This window comes from Hydra viridissima, unplaced genomic scaffold, assembly GCF_058129835.1.
Source record: "Hydra viridissima isolate aposymbiotic clone 2 unplaced genomic scaffold, HvirCarnegie_v1 scaffold_17, whole genome shotgun sequence".
NCBI classification, from domain to species: domain Eukaryota; kingdom Metazoa; phylum Cnidaria; class Hydrozoa; order Anthoathecata; family Hydridae; genus Hydra; species Hydra viridissima.
The window spans coordinates 174,742-185,902 of record NW_028324316.1 but is presented as its reverse complement, the minus strand read 5'-3'; the positions used below and the strand labels follow the sequence as shown (position 1 = coordinate 185,902).

The 11,161-nt window shown below is 31.0% G+C and overlaps 1 long non-coding RNA gene and 1 pseudogene across 2 annotated transcripts; both read left to right on the top strand.

Annotated features, from left to right (window-relative positions):
* The first annotated feature begins 1,359 nt into the window (after positions 1-1,359).
* Positions 1,360-2,388, top strand: LOC149876891 (uncharacterized; annotated as a pseudogene).
* Positions 2,389-8,234: 5,846 nt separating this feature from the next.
* Positions 8,235-10,740, top strand: LOC149876890 (uncharacterized). Of its 2 annotated transcripts, XR_016448313.1 has the most exons (5): positions 8,235-8,355; positions 8,617-8,814; positions 9,048-9,117; positions 9,266-9,616; positions 9,759-10,158. It is a non-coding gene; the product is annotated as an uncharacterized LOC149876890 (long non-coding RNA). The 2 variants fall into 2 exon arrangements; XR_016448312.1 differs by having other exon boundaries at positions 9,266-10,740.
* The last annotated feature ends 421 nt before the right edge of the window (positions 10,741-11,161 follow it).

The window sequence follows — 11,161 nt, the reverse complement described above, 5'->3', positions numbered from 1 at the left end:
GTGCAATGATGCGGTTTTGTCTTATTGCAAATCCTTGATTATTAGTAAGATCTGCTTTAGGTGTTGTTGTGTCTTTAAACCACAGCTGATTCAAACCTTCTGACAATTGAAACCAGGGTTGGCATTAAAAAATCCACCCAAAAAAACCCACCCAAAAAAACCAAAAAAAAAGCCAGTTAAAAAAAAAGTTTTTTGAAAATATTTTATTTAAAGGATTCTCTTTGCTTAGTTTTTTTCTGTGATTTATTTATTTCAGAAAACATTTAAACATAATTATGACTAATTAAAAGGTAATTATTATTGAAAAGAGGATATGGATATGATCAGGATATAGTATTTAATAAGAATCAAAATTTTTAAAAGACATGATTTTTTTGAAATATTGATGAAAAATAGTTTTAGTGTTTTTTACAATATACTTTCAGTGATCTCAGTGGCTTTCATCAACCATATCAAAGTCAGGCCTGTGTTCTATCTTACAAATTACTCAAGAAACTTTTATTCAAACAGTATTATTATTTGCGTAGCATTAAGTATATTTAACTTGCATATTTCGATGCAATATGTATTTTTCAGAAAAAAATCTTTATAAGAATGCCATTCGGAAGTGGAAGGAAGAAAGGATGGGAGTGAAAGGAGGCCAGTGAGATAGAAGGGGACAAAAATAGTGTTCAGTGTGACCATTGTTCAGAGAAGATTAGTGGAAAATTTGAAAGAGTTCGTATTCATTTGGAGAAGCGTAAAGAGAGAAAGAAGGACACTGATGAACAAGAACCAAGGCCTGGAAGCTCAATGAGCATTATTAGCCTCTTGTCAAATGAGTCAGATACTTCAATTTCCAAAGGATCTATAATGTCCACACCAGCAAAAAGGTTTAAAGGTAGTAACTTAAATAACTTTGTAGTTAGAACATCAAATGGTCAGAAAGATGCCATAGACATGCAAGTTGCCCGGTTTTTTTTCAGCCCTAACATGTCTTTTAATTCAGTGTAAAATTGTGAGTTTCAGAAACTTTGCTCTCTTCTTCGTCCTGGGTATGTCCCACCAAGCCGAAAGAAACTGGGTGGAGATCTATTAAGTGAATTCTATGATGATCTGTCAGCTGGGATAAAGAACGAACTGGAAACCAAAGACACGTTGGTAATTTGTCAAGATGGATGGTCTAGTATTCAGAATGACCCGATAATTGCTCACTCATTTTATGATGGAAAAAAGAGTTATCTGTACAACATAGTTGACTCAGGGTCAGAAAAAAAAACTGCAGAATACTGCTTCAAAATCATCAATGAAGCTATAGTTAGCATAAAAAATGATTATAATAAGTTTGTATTTGCTGTCTGCACTGACAATAAAGCAAAGATGAAGAAAATGAAAGAGCTGATCAAACAAGAGTATCCTGATATGTTAACATATGGCTGTAACTATATGAATTTGCTACAGAAAGACATTTGCAATTCTTTTTCAACAATTCTAAAACAGGTTATGGAAGTTCAAAAATATTTTAGAAATGTGCATATGGCCCATGGTTTGTTAAAGGAAAAAGGTGGATGTATTCCTCAGCTGCCAAATGAAACACGCTGGAACTCTCAAGTTGCCTGCATTGACACAAACCAGAAAATTATAACTTCTACGTGGAGATCTATGGAGAGAAGATGGAAGATTTTCCAGCCAATATTGGAAGAATAATTGAGAATATAGCCATCAAACGTGAGGCAAGTTGTCCTCTTAGTGAAATGAAAAAATTGGGGATTGCCTTAGACAAGATGCAGAGTAATTCTTGTCATCTCTCTGACGCAGTTCATATCTGGTATTCATTGATAAAGGATGAAGAGCTATCCATATACTATAATGCAATAAAGAAGAGATTTCAACATGCTGTACAACCCTTTCATATTTTGGCCTATATAACTGACCATTGCTAAGTAGATGATTACAAAAGCTTCATTGATAATGATAATATATAATAATGAAAACATTGCAGAACAATGGTTAGAGGACAGGAACCCTGATTTCTTGGGTTTACTATACAAGTTTAACTTGAAGGACAGGGAGGTGTTCCCCAAGCAAATGTTCTCAGAATTACTGAAGGGTATCTCTCCATCAGAATGGTGGAGCATCATGATAGGAAAAGTTACTAGATCTCAAATCAGGGATAAAGAGGTTTCTGCCAATTTCTGCAGCTTTCTAGCTTCTTTACACTCCTGTCTTGCTAGCTCAGCCTCAATTGAGAGATGTTTTTCAACCTTTGGATTTGTCTGGTCGAAGATCAGGAATTGTCTTGGTGCAGATAAGGCAATGAAACTTGTGAAGATTTACAAATCATTTCAAACTGCTGTCAGCTCAGCAGCTGACAGCAGTTCCTGTGATGATATCGAATCTGATCAATAAGTAGGTAAGTAGTAGGAAAAATCGTTTTTAACTTTAGATTAACCATCTAAATTCTGAAAAAAATTTTATTTCTATTATTTAAGTGTAATTTATATTTGTTTTAGTTTATTCTTGATGATCCCAGAGGAAGTGTTTAACTGGAAATCTGTCAAAAACATCTGAAAAGCTGACAAGAATTGAAAATTAATGTAATAATCAAACAAAGTAAAATTATGTAAGGAAAATTTTATTTACAGTTCTTCAATTTATAAAATTTTCCTTGTAAAAGCTCTTTTCAATAAATAAATATAACTATTACCATGTGTTTTTAATTATTATTTTTAAAAAATTAAATGTATAAAGATAGTTTGAATGCAAAATAGGTATTATGTCTTTCACTTTCTAAGCAAAAAAAGCTATTTTTAAAAAAACCGAAAAAAACCCAAAAAACCCCAGTGGGCTGGGTTTTTTTAAAAAAAACCCGGCTTTTTTCCAACCCTGATTGAAACTCAACTGGATATTTAAGAAATACTAGCATTGTAGTTGCTTGTCCTGGACTGTATATTGTTTCTACTTCATGATTTGACAACTGATATATCTGACTGAACAAGTGCATTATACCATTGTTCACAAGCGAAACTACATCTGCATAAGCATAGGATGTTTAACCATTATAAAGGCGTTGATTCTTATTTCTCCAACAGTATTTAAATTTGTACCTACAAGCTCGTACTCGTGAAACTCAAATCTTTTTATTCCCTCATCAACAATCGGGGTTTCTGTAAAATTTATCTCAGAAGTTGACATTTTTTTTATATACAAAATATTAAAAAATATAATAAAGATTTTTCCATTGATTCGAAAAATTTTAAAAAATTTTAAAAATTTCAGAAAGTTCTCATGATCCCCTTCCCCGTTTTTACAAGACCTTGTATCCTAATCGTATTTTCCTTCGACATTTTTTTGCTGGTTTTATCGACGATCCTTTAGATGCTTTGGATCCATAAGAATTAAAGATTGATTTAGATAAAAGCATCATTGGATCTAGCGGTGCACTTGCTGTTGGTGCGATTGACGCTGGTGTGCTTAATGCTGGTGCAAGTCCACTGTTAATCATTCCTAAAAGTATGTCTTTATTTTCTTTAGTAAGATTTGTGCTTTCCGGTTTATTTGTTCCAGTCATTGAATATAAAGTGCATTGATCGCTTTTTTACCTTTTTCAATGCCAACGTCTTTAGCTGTGGATATGGCAATAGAAGCTAGCTCTTTTCCTGCTGATTTTTCTGCAGTGATTGCTTCTCTCCTCAACTCAGTAGCAGCCACGCTCTTTGTAAGAAGTTCTTAATAGTATCGATTACTCCACTTCCACCATTAACATATTTCTTTGCTGACCTCTTATTGCTAATAATGAGCATTTTTGTAAATCATATATTTTTTTCTGCTCATCGAAAAATATTTTGCATTGCTTTATATTCCTCTCTATTTATCGCTCATAAATAGAGAGGAATATAAAAGCTCATCGCATATGGCTACAGCCTCATTTCTAGAGCCTGTATTTCCAGCTCTCCATGAAGCAACGCTCATTAACTACTTATCAACAAGCGCGTTTGAATCTCCTTGAAGAGCAATTACACCTGACGCTTTTTTACCCTTATTTTTAAACTTCTCAGTCCTCCAAATGAGAACTATTAATTTTTTATACTTCACGCTTCTAGCACAACACTCTCGCATGCAATCACAACTGGAGCTGCTATGATTGTTGTTAAAAAACCCAATTCAATAGTTCCAAATGCAATTCCAACTGCTTGCAATGTGCTATCTACGGATGAGATGATTCTTACAGCTCTGTGACTTTTTGCTCAGCATCAGCCTCTTCTCCTTCTCACTATCTATCTCTTTCTGTATTTTGCTGATTTTTGAAGCCTATAGCTATGTCCATCTTCCACCGGCGAGTTTGGAAGAACTGGATACAGTTTATTATTACAATTAATATCACAATTATATTCCATTTTATAAAGTAAAGAAAAAAAATTAAAAAAATAAAAAATTTTTCCATGGATTTCACTAGTGAAATTAAAAAAAAATCAGCTTGTAAAGTTTATAAAGCATAAACTCTCTCCTTTTTCGATGATCACGTCTGACTTGCTGTTGATGATAATTTCCATTCTAATACTATCAGTTGACTCTGCTAATGTAATATCATGTTTAAAACAATCTAGTTTTGATTCTATATCCTCCCTCAACGTCACTAAAGCTACACCTCTTGTTACTTGAAGACCAATCATTAAAGATAATTTCTGATGCTCTTCACGATTGAGTTTAATGTCTTTTTGTGGAAATATCTCGTATCTCCATTATTCTTTTTAAGATCAGGTTTTTCAGGATCTGGCACATCATCATCAGACTCAAAAAACTCACACACTACATCCGATTTTCCACTTATATTATTTGAAATATAATCCACTACTAAATCACTGTCTGCATTTAGTTTCTGTATATCATCTTGAAGGTTAAACAGGTTAAAAATGACATATTTTTCTAATTTTTTATCAAACAACTTTTTCAACATTTTAACTCTGACTGATGTCCAGACTTTGACAAAAATTTTAAAACATTATAATCCAACCACCCCTCTCGCAACAACAAATTTAAAAGGTAAAAACATGCTGTTGCACCTTTTACTCTTACCTAATTTCCATGACAAATCTACAGTCCCCATTTTTTTATAATGCAAAGAAATTTTTTTATTTATAAAACAAAATCTACTGCGTCAAATGTAGAAGAAAAACAGATACACAAAACTTGGGAAATTCTATAAGCAAAAACAATAGAAATATGCTTAAAGGAACTTGCGTCATTTGCGGAACAACAAAAAACAAATTTGTTTCAGTAAAAAATGGAGGTGACTTGGTTAATTCAATCAACTCGTTCACAAATAAAATAAGGCTACCGTGGGCAAAGTTCCCTGGAGAGATGTAGCTTCCTGGTATCAACTATGGAATCGAGCCTTTCATCCAAGTTGGTCCAGGTACCAACTTGGATGAAAGGCTCGATTCTACCAATGCATATAAAGATTGGAGTAAACCTGTTGACAGGGTTGATAATGCAGTCTATCATCACGATCTCACCTACAAGTATTTTACAGATAAAAAAATGAGAAATGAAGCCGATAATATGATGATAGAAGAAATGGATTCTATAAGATACCCAACACAGCGTGAAAAAGTAGAACGAGGTATAATCAAACCTATCATATCCGCCAAAGCAAAGTTTGGTCTGGGTTTTCAAAAAAACTACCAGCGATCAGTGAAAAAGAAAAAAATGAAGACCTGAAACGGACTGATCAACTTGCAAACGAACTTCATAAGCCTGTTATACATCATTTCAGAAGAAGAAAAGTGGTTGTAAATGATATCGATGAAATATGGGCCGCTGATTTAGTTGGCATTCAATCTTTTTCAAAATTCAATAACGGTATAAAATACTTACTCTTGGTTATAGGTGTATTTTCAATGTACGGATGGATTGCGCCATTAAAAAGTAAAACTGGCCTTGATGTTTCTATTGCTGTATGTAAAATCTTTAAAGAAAGAAGGTGTACTAAAATGTGGGTGGATAAAGGAAATAATAAGCATGTGAAAGCGTTGGGCGTGCAGTTACACTCAACTGAAAATGAAGAAAAAAGTTGTGTAGTTGGAATGAAACAATGAAAGAAAAAATGTTCAAGTACTTTTCAGCTAATAATACTAAAAAATATATAGACATTTTATATGAAATGGTAAATAGCTACAACAACACAAGACACTCTTCAAATAAAATGACTCCAGTTGAAGCTAGCGATAAAAAGAATAAGAATATTGTCTGGTTTAATCTCAATTGGAATGGATCCGAAGACCAAATTCTTTCAAATTTTCTATTGGTGATAAAGTTAGGATAACTAAAAAGAAGTCAAATTTTGAAAAAGGATAGACACCAAAATGGACTGAGAAGGCCTTTACTGTATTGAAAATTCAGTACACAGACCCACCCACTTAAAAAATAACTGACAATAATGTTGAAGAAATACAAATAGGGAGTTTTGTCACGTGACATTTTATCGCGGAAAAAAATATACCGAACGTTTTTGAAAAACTTCGTCCAAAAAACGCAACAAATGATTTTATGTAGGTGTAGAAGAATGAAAACCCACCATGAAAATAAATAGTATATATATATATATATATATATATATATATATATATATATATATATAGATGTTATTTTTTTTAGAAAAGGTTGCACTACAATAATTTTTTCGGGGACGTTGTTTTGCTTTAGAATTGATAAAGTTATTTAACTTTAAATGTTTCAGTTTTGTTTATTTACAAGTAAATTAAGCTAACTCTTTCGTCCCCACATAAAAATAGATTCTGCAACTATTTATTTATTATGTCAGTTTTTTTTGTTTTGTTTTTGGGAGTCTAATAGGGTGGGTTTTTTGTTTTCTAAGTGGAAATTTTATAAATTTCCCCCGTCTTTAGATATTTTATTGTTAACGCAACTTTTTACGCAAGAAAAAAAAAGATAAATTTTTTTTTTTCGGTGCCAAAAGTTTAACGAGAAACTTTACGGAAATATGTCATAAAATGTATATGAATTTAAAATATTAAAACACTAATATCTTTGGAACTAAATAAGCTACAGAAGTGGTTGAAACCATTTTGAAAATTAAATATATTAAGGAATCTGATGCATTTTAAATAAAAAAGATTTACATTGGCTATAAAAGTTGCCTAAGCTCCCTAATACAAGTACTTTTTATGAACAGGAAATGGAAAAAACTCTTAAAAGAAATATTTATAATTAAAAAAGTTATTCGTAAACAAAAGAACAATCATTAGTAAAGTGGTATAGATATCCAGATTCATTCAACTCATGGGTTGATAATAAAGAGCTGATAAGTTTGCGAAAATAGACGCTTCAGCGCACGCATGATAATACGCTTTACGCATAAGAAAAAAATGCACACATACGAATGATAATGTGCACAGATTGAAAAAAATACATGAAAAGAAAAGTCGCGTCACAACGTGAAAAATTAAAAAAATGTATAAAATTTTACTTTTTCTATTCATTACGTCACGAACTATATCAAGAAAAAAATAATTAAATGTAACATGATATATGGCATGCTGCTTTACTAACCGGAATAAATAATGGTTCGCTTATGGTTGATGAGCTAGAATCGGTCACAAACACACACACACACACACAGATACATACATATATATATATATATATATATATATATATATATATATATATATATATATATATATATATATATATATATATATATGTATGTATGTATGTATGTATGTATGTATGTATGTATGTATGTATGTATGTATGTATGTATGTATGTATGTATGTATGTATGTATGTATGTATGTATGTATGTATGTATGTATGTATGTATGTATGTATGTATGTATGTATGTATGTATGTATGTATGTATGTATGTATGTATGTATGTATGTATGTATGTATGTATGTATGTATGTATGTATGTATGTATGTATGTATGTATGTATGTATGTATGTATGTATGTATGTATGTATGTATGTATGTATGTATGTATGTATGTATGTATGTATGTATGTATGTATGTATGTATGTATGTATGTATGTATGTATGTATGTATGTATGTATGTATGAAAAATGTACAAACAAAACAACCAGTTGAACTTCTGTATTCCTTTTTCTAAGAAATTTTAAAGTTATATACATTGAAATAAAAATTATTTAGATTATAGATTTTTAGTTAAACAAATATAACACATTGACTTTAGATTTTTAAATAATATCTTAAACATTAAAATATCCTCAATAATACTGACAAGTAAACATGGAATATCTAAAAGCGGCGTTTTGTTTGCAGCACACGGAGTCGAGGCAATTGTGACAACCAGCCCCATATATTTTGTGACAAGCAACCCCTTCTATGTAAGTTGCAACACACCTGTAAATTTACCAAAAAGCGTGTGAATTTCATGAGAATTTTTTGTGGATTAAGTTAGTCAAATGAATAAAAAACTTTAAAAATGTACATTCAAAATACAATTAAATAATTTTCGTTTGGTAAAAGAAAATTTCTAAGTGAGCAAAATTTAACTTTTTCATATCAAAAACCTATAAAAACATATAACTTGTTATCTACACGCTAAAAAAAGCTGAAAATTACAGTGAAAATATTTTTTTATATAGTATTTTGATTCTATGATTTGAAATTTCAAAATCATATCTACATTTCCTGTAATAAACATTGTGACAACCAACCCCGCATGACAACCAACCCCGCTCTCCCCTACACAGATTAGACTGATTTACAGAACCAATTGACAAGTTAGAGAGGTTTGACAAAGTGGAAAATTAAGTTCCAATAAAGCAGCTTGGTTTCAGAAGGTAATTTTGTCAGTGCAATTTTTTTTTATTATAGAAAATGTATTTGAAAAGTAACTTTAATCAATAAAACTTAAAATGTTACAACTATAAAGACAGCTCAAACCTAAAAACAAAGTTTATGTTATTTTGATTTAAAAGCATCCCTACACTGATTTAGGCTATTATTGTCTTTCCTCAACTATAGATTTATTTGCACCGGACTTTTTTTTAACTAACTTTTTTATTTTCTCTAGATCACACAGATTAAAGGAATAATGGGAAAATGGAAATTTTTAGCCACATCGTTATACAAGTGTTTAAAAAGTAAGTTAGTTTACATACCAAGTTATGTTGTAAGTTTTCTACTGAGTGTTTCTATGAAGAACAATAAAGTTACAATAAAATTTAAGTTCGTATTTAATTAAGTATAATTATTTAAAGAAAAAATTGTTCTATATTTTGCTTGTTTTAGAAGCGCTTATTCAGAAAAAGATGGTTTTGACAATAACTAAGACGTCCGCCAGACGTCGTAAGTTGTTCTAAAAGTATACAAAAAGGACATCCGTGGACGTTCATTATGGACGGACGAAAGGACGTTCATTAGGACGTCCGTGGACGTTCATTAGGACGTCTGCTGGACGTCCATGGGACGTCCATGGGACGTCCTAAATAGACGTTCTAGGTCCAATTTGGAGGTCAGCTGAATGTTGTTAGACGTCCAAATGCCCTCTGGGTAATTATAACAACATTTTTTAACGCAGAATAAGGAAGTAAGAAATAAGAGCATATGCGACCCGAGAATTTTATTTGGAATTGTGTAGAGGTAATAACTTAGTTCATTTACTAATTTGGAAGAGAAACCATCTTTTTTTTTCAAAAATAAAGTATCTGGGAGTGCTCTACACAACTCAAAAAGGAAATTCCCTATAATCTATTTTTAAAATCCGTTTTAAACTTTTATGTAGGATTAAAGGAAACTCGCGCTTAGCAAAAACACACCGATGACAAAAGGAAAAAACCCTGACCAAACAGCAACTAAATCTTCTACGCAAACTATTTATTAAACTAATATTTATGATATTTGTGTTATTGTTATTATGGGCTGACAATAAATAGCATAAAACCGGTTTTATCGATTTATCAACAGTGAGTCTCAAAGTGCAAAGAGAAGATTTAGTTCCACAATTAGTTTAAGTATGCAGGATAAGGACACTTTCTATGTTAATGAAAGCAAAGCTGTCTAAAAATTAACATTGCGTTATAAGAAAAGTTGCCGTTGCAAATAGTTCTTCATTTTCCTATCTCATGACAAATTTAAAGAAGCCATGAAATTGTGGAACTTTGAAGATTCTACAATAACTAATTCATGCGCCAAACACTGTTATCTTGATTTTATCACATTTGTTTATGAATTTTTTAATTCATCAAGATGTAATTGACTTCTTGAATGTCAGTATTTAATCAACTTTAAATTTTATTCTTCAGTGAGATGTTTAGTAGATGTTCGCCGCATTAGCTTATCTAATTTAAATGTCGCATTTAAGCTAAATGTCTCAAAAAAATAATGTAAGAATTAATTCATGCTGATTTTTTTAAAAATAATGCTAATTGGGTTTTGTAAAACTGAATAATCTAACTAATTTTAAAATAGGATTCATTGGTTCATGAAAATGCACAAGTGCACTAAGTTTTAAGTTATAAAATGAAATTCTAAAAACTTCTTTAAAATTTTTGTTTTCCACCAGTCACGGTTTACGAGATATACTTGGACCTGAAGATCAATATGAAGTATGTTGCCAGATTGTGTTAAGATAAGTGGAACTTAAAAATTATCATGAAGTTACACCAAAAAAGATTACGTTTTTCAAACTTGTATTGTTAATATACTTCAAACATATTTGCATTAAACGTGTAGAATGTGTAAGTTAATAAAAAAAAAAAAAAAAAGCGAGCTGGCAAATTCAAAACATTATAAAAGTTGAAAATCGCGTTAAAATTTGAGACGTACTATTGTGATAATGGTGCGAGGGGGTAGGATTGTGGTGGGAGATGGAAAACAAACTGTTTTTTGAAAACAAAAGTTTCTGTAGTTGTAAAATAAACATGGTTTGGTATGAAGTTTCTTTTTATCAAGGTTGTAACAAAATTGATTTTTCTATGAATCATTTTTGATTCTTAGAAAAATCAATTTTGTCACAACTCCAATAAAAAGAATTATTGTGGAAGTTGTGCTTTCAATTAAACTTTAAAGTACTGTGATATCTTTTTTAAAATAACTTTTGTTAGCAAAAGATTGCAAAAATTATTTTACATTTGCAGGTTATTCTTTGACACAAAACACTTCAGTGACAAACACTTTTTTTTTGTA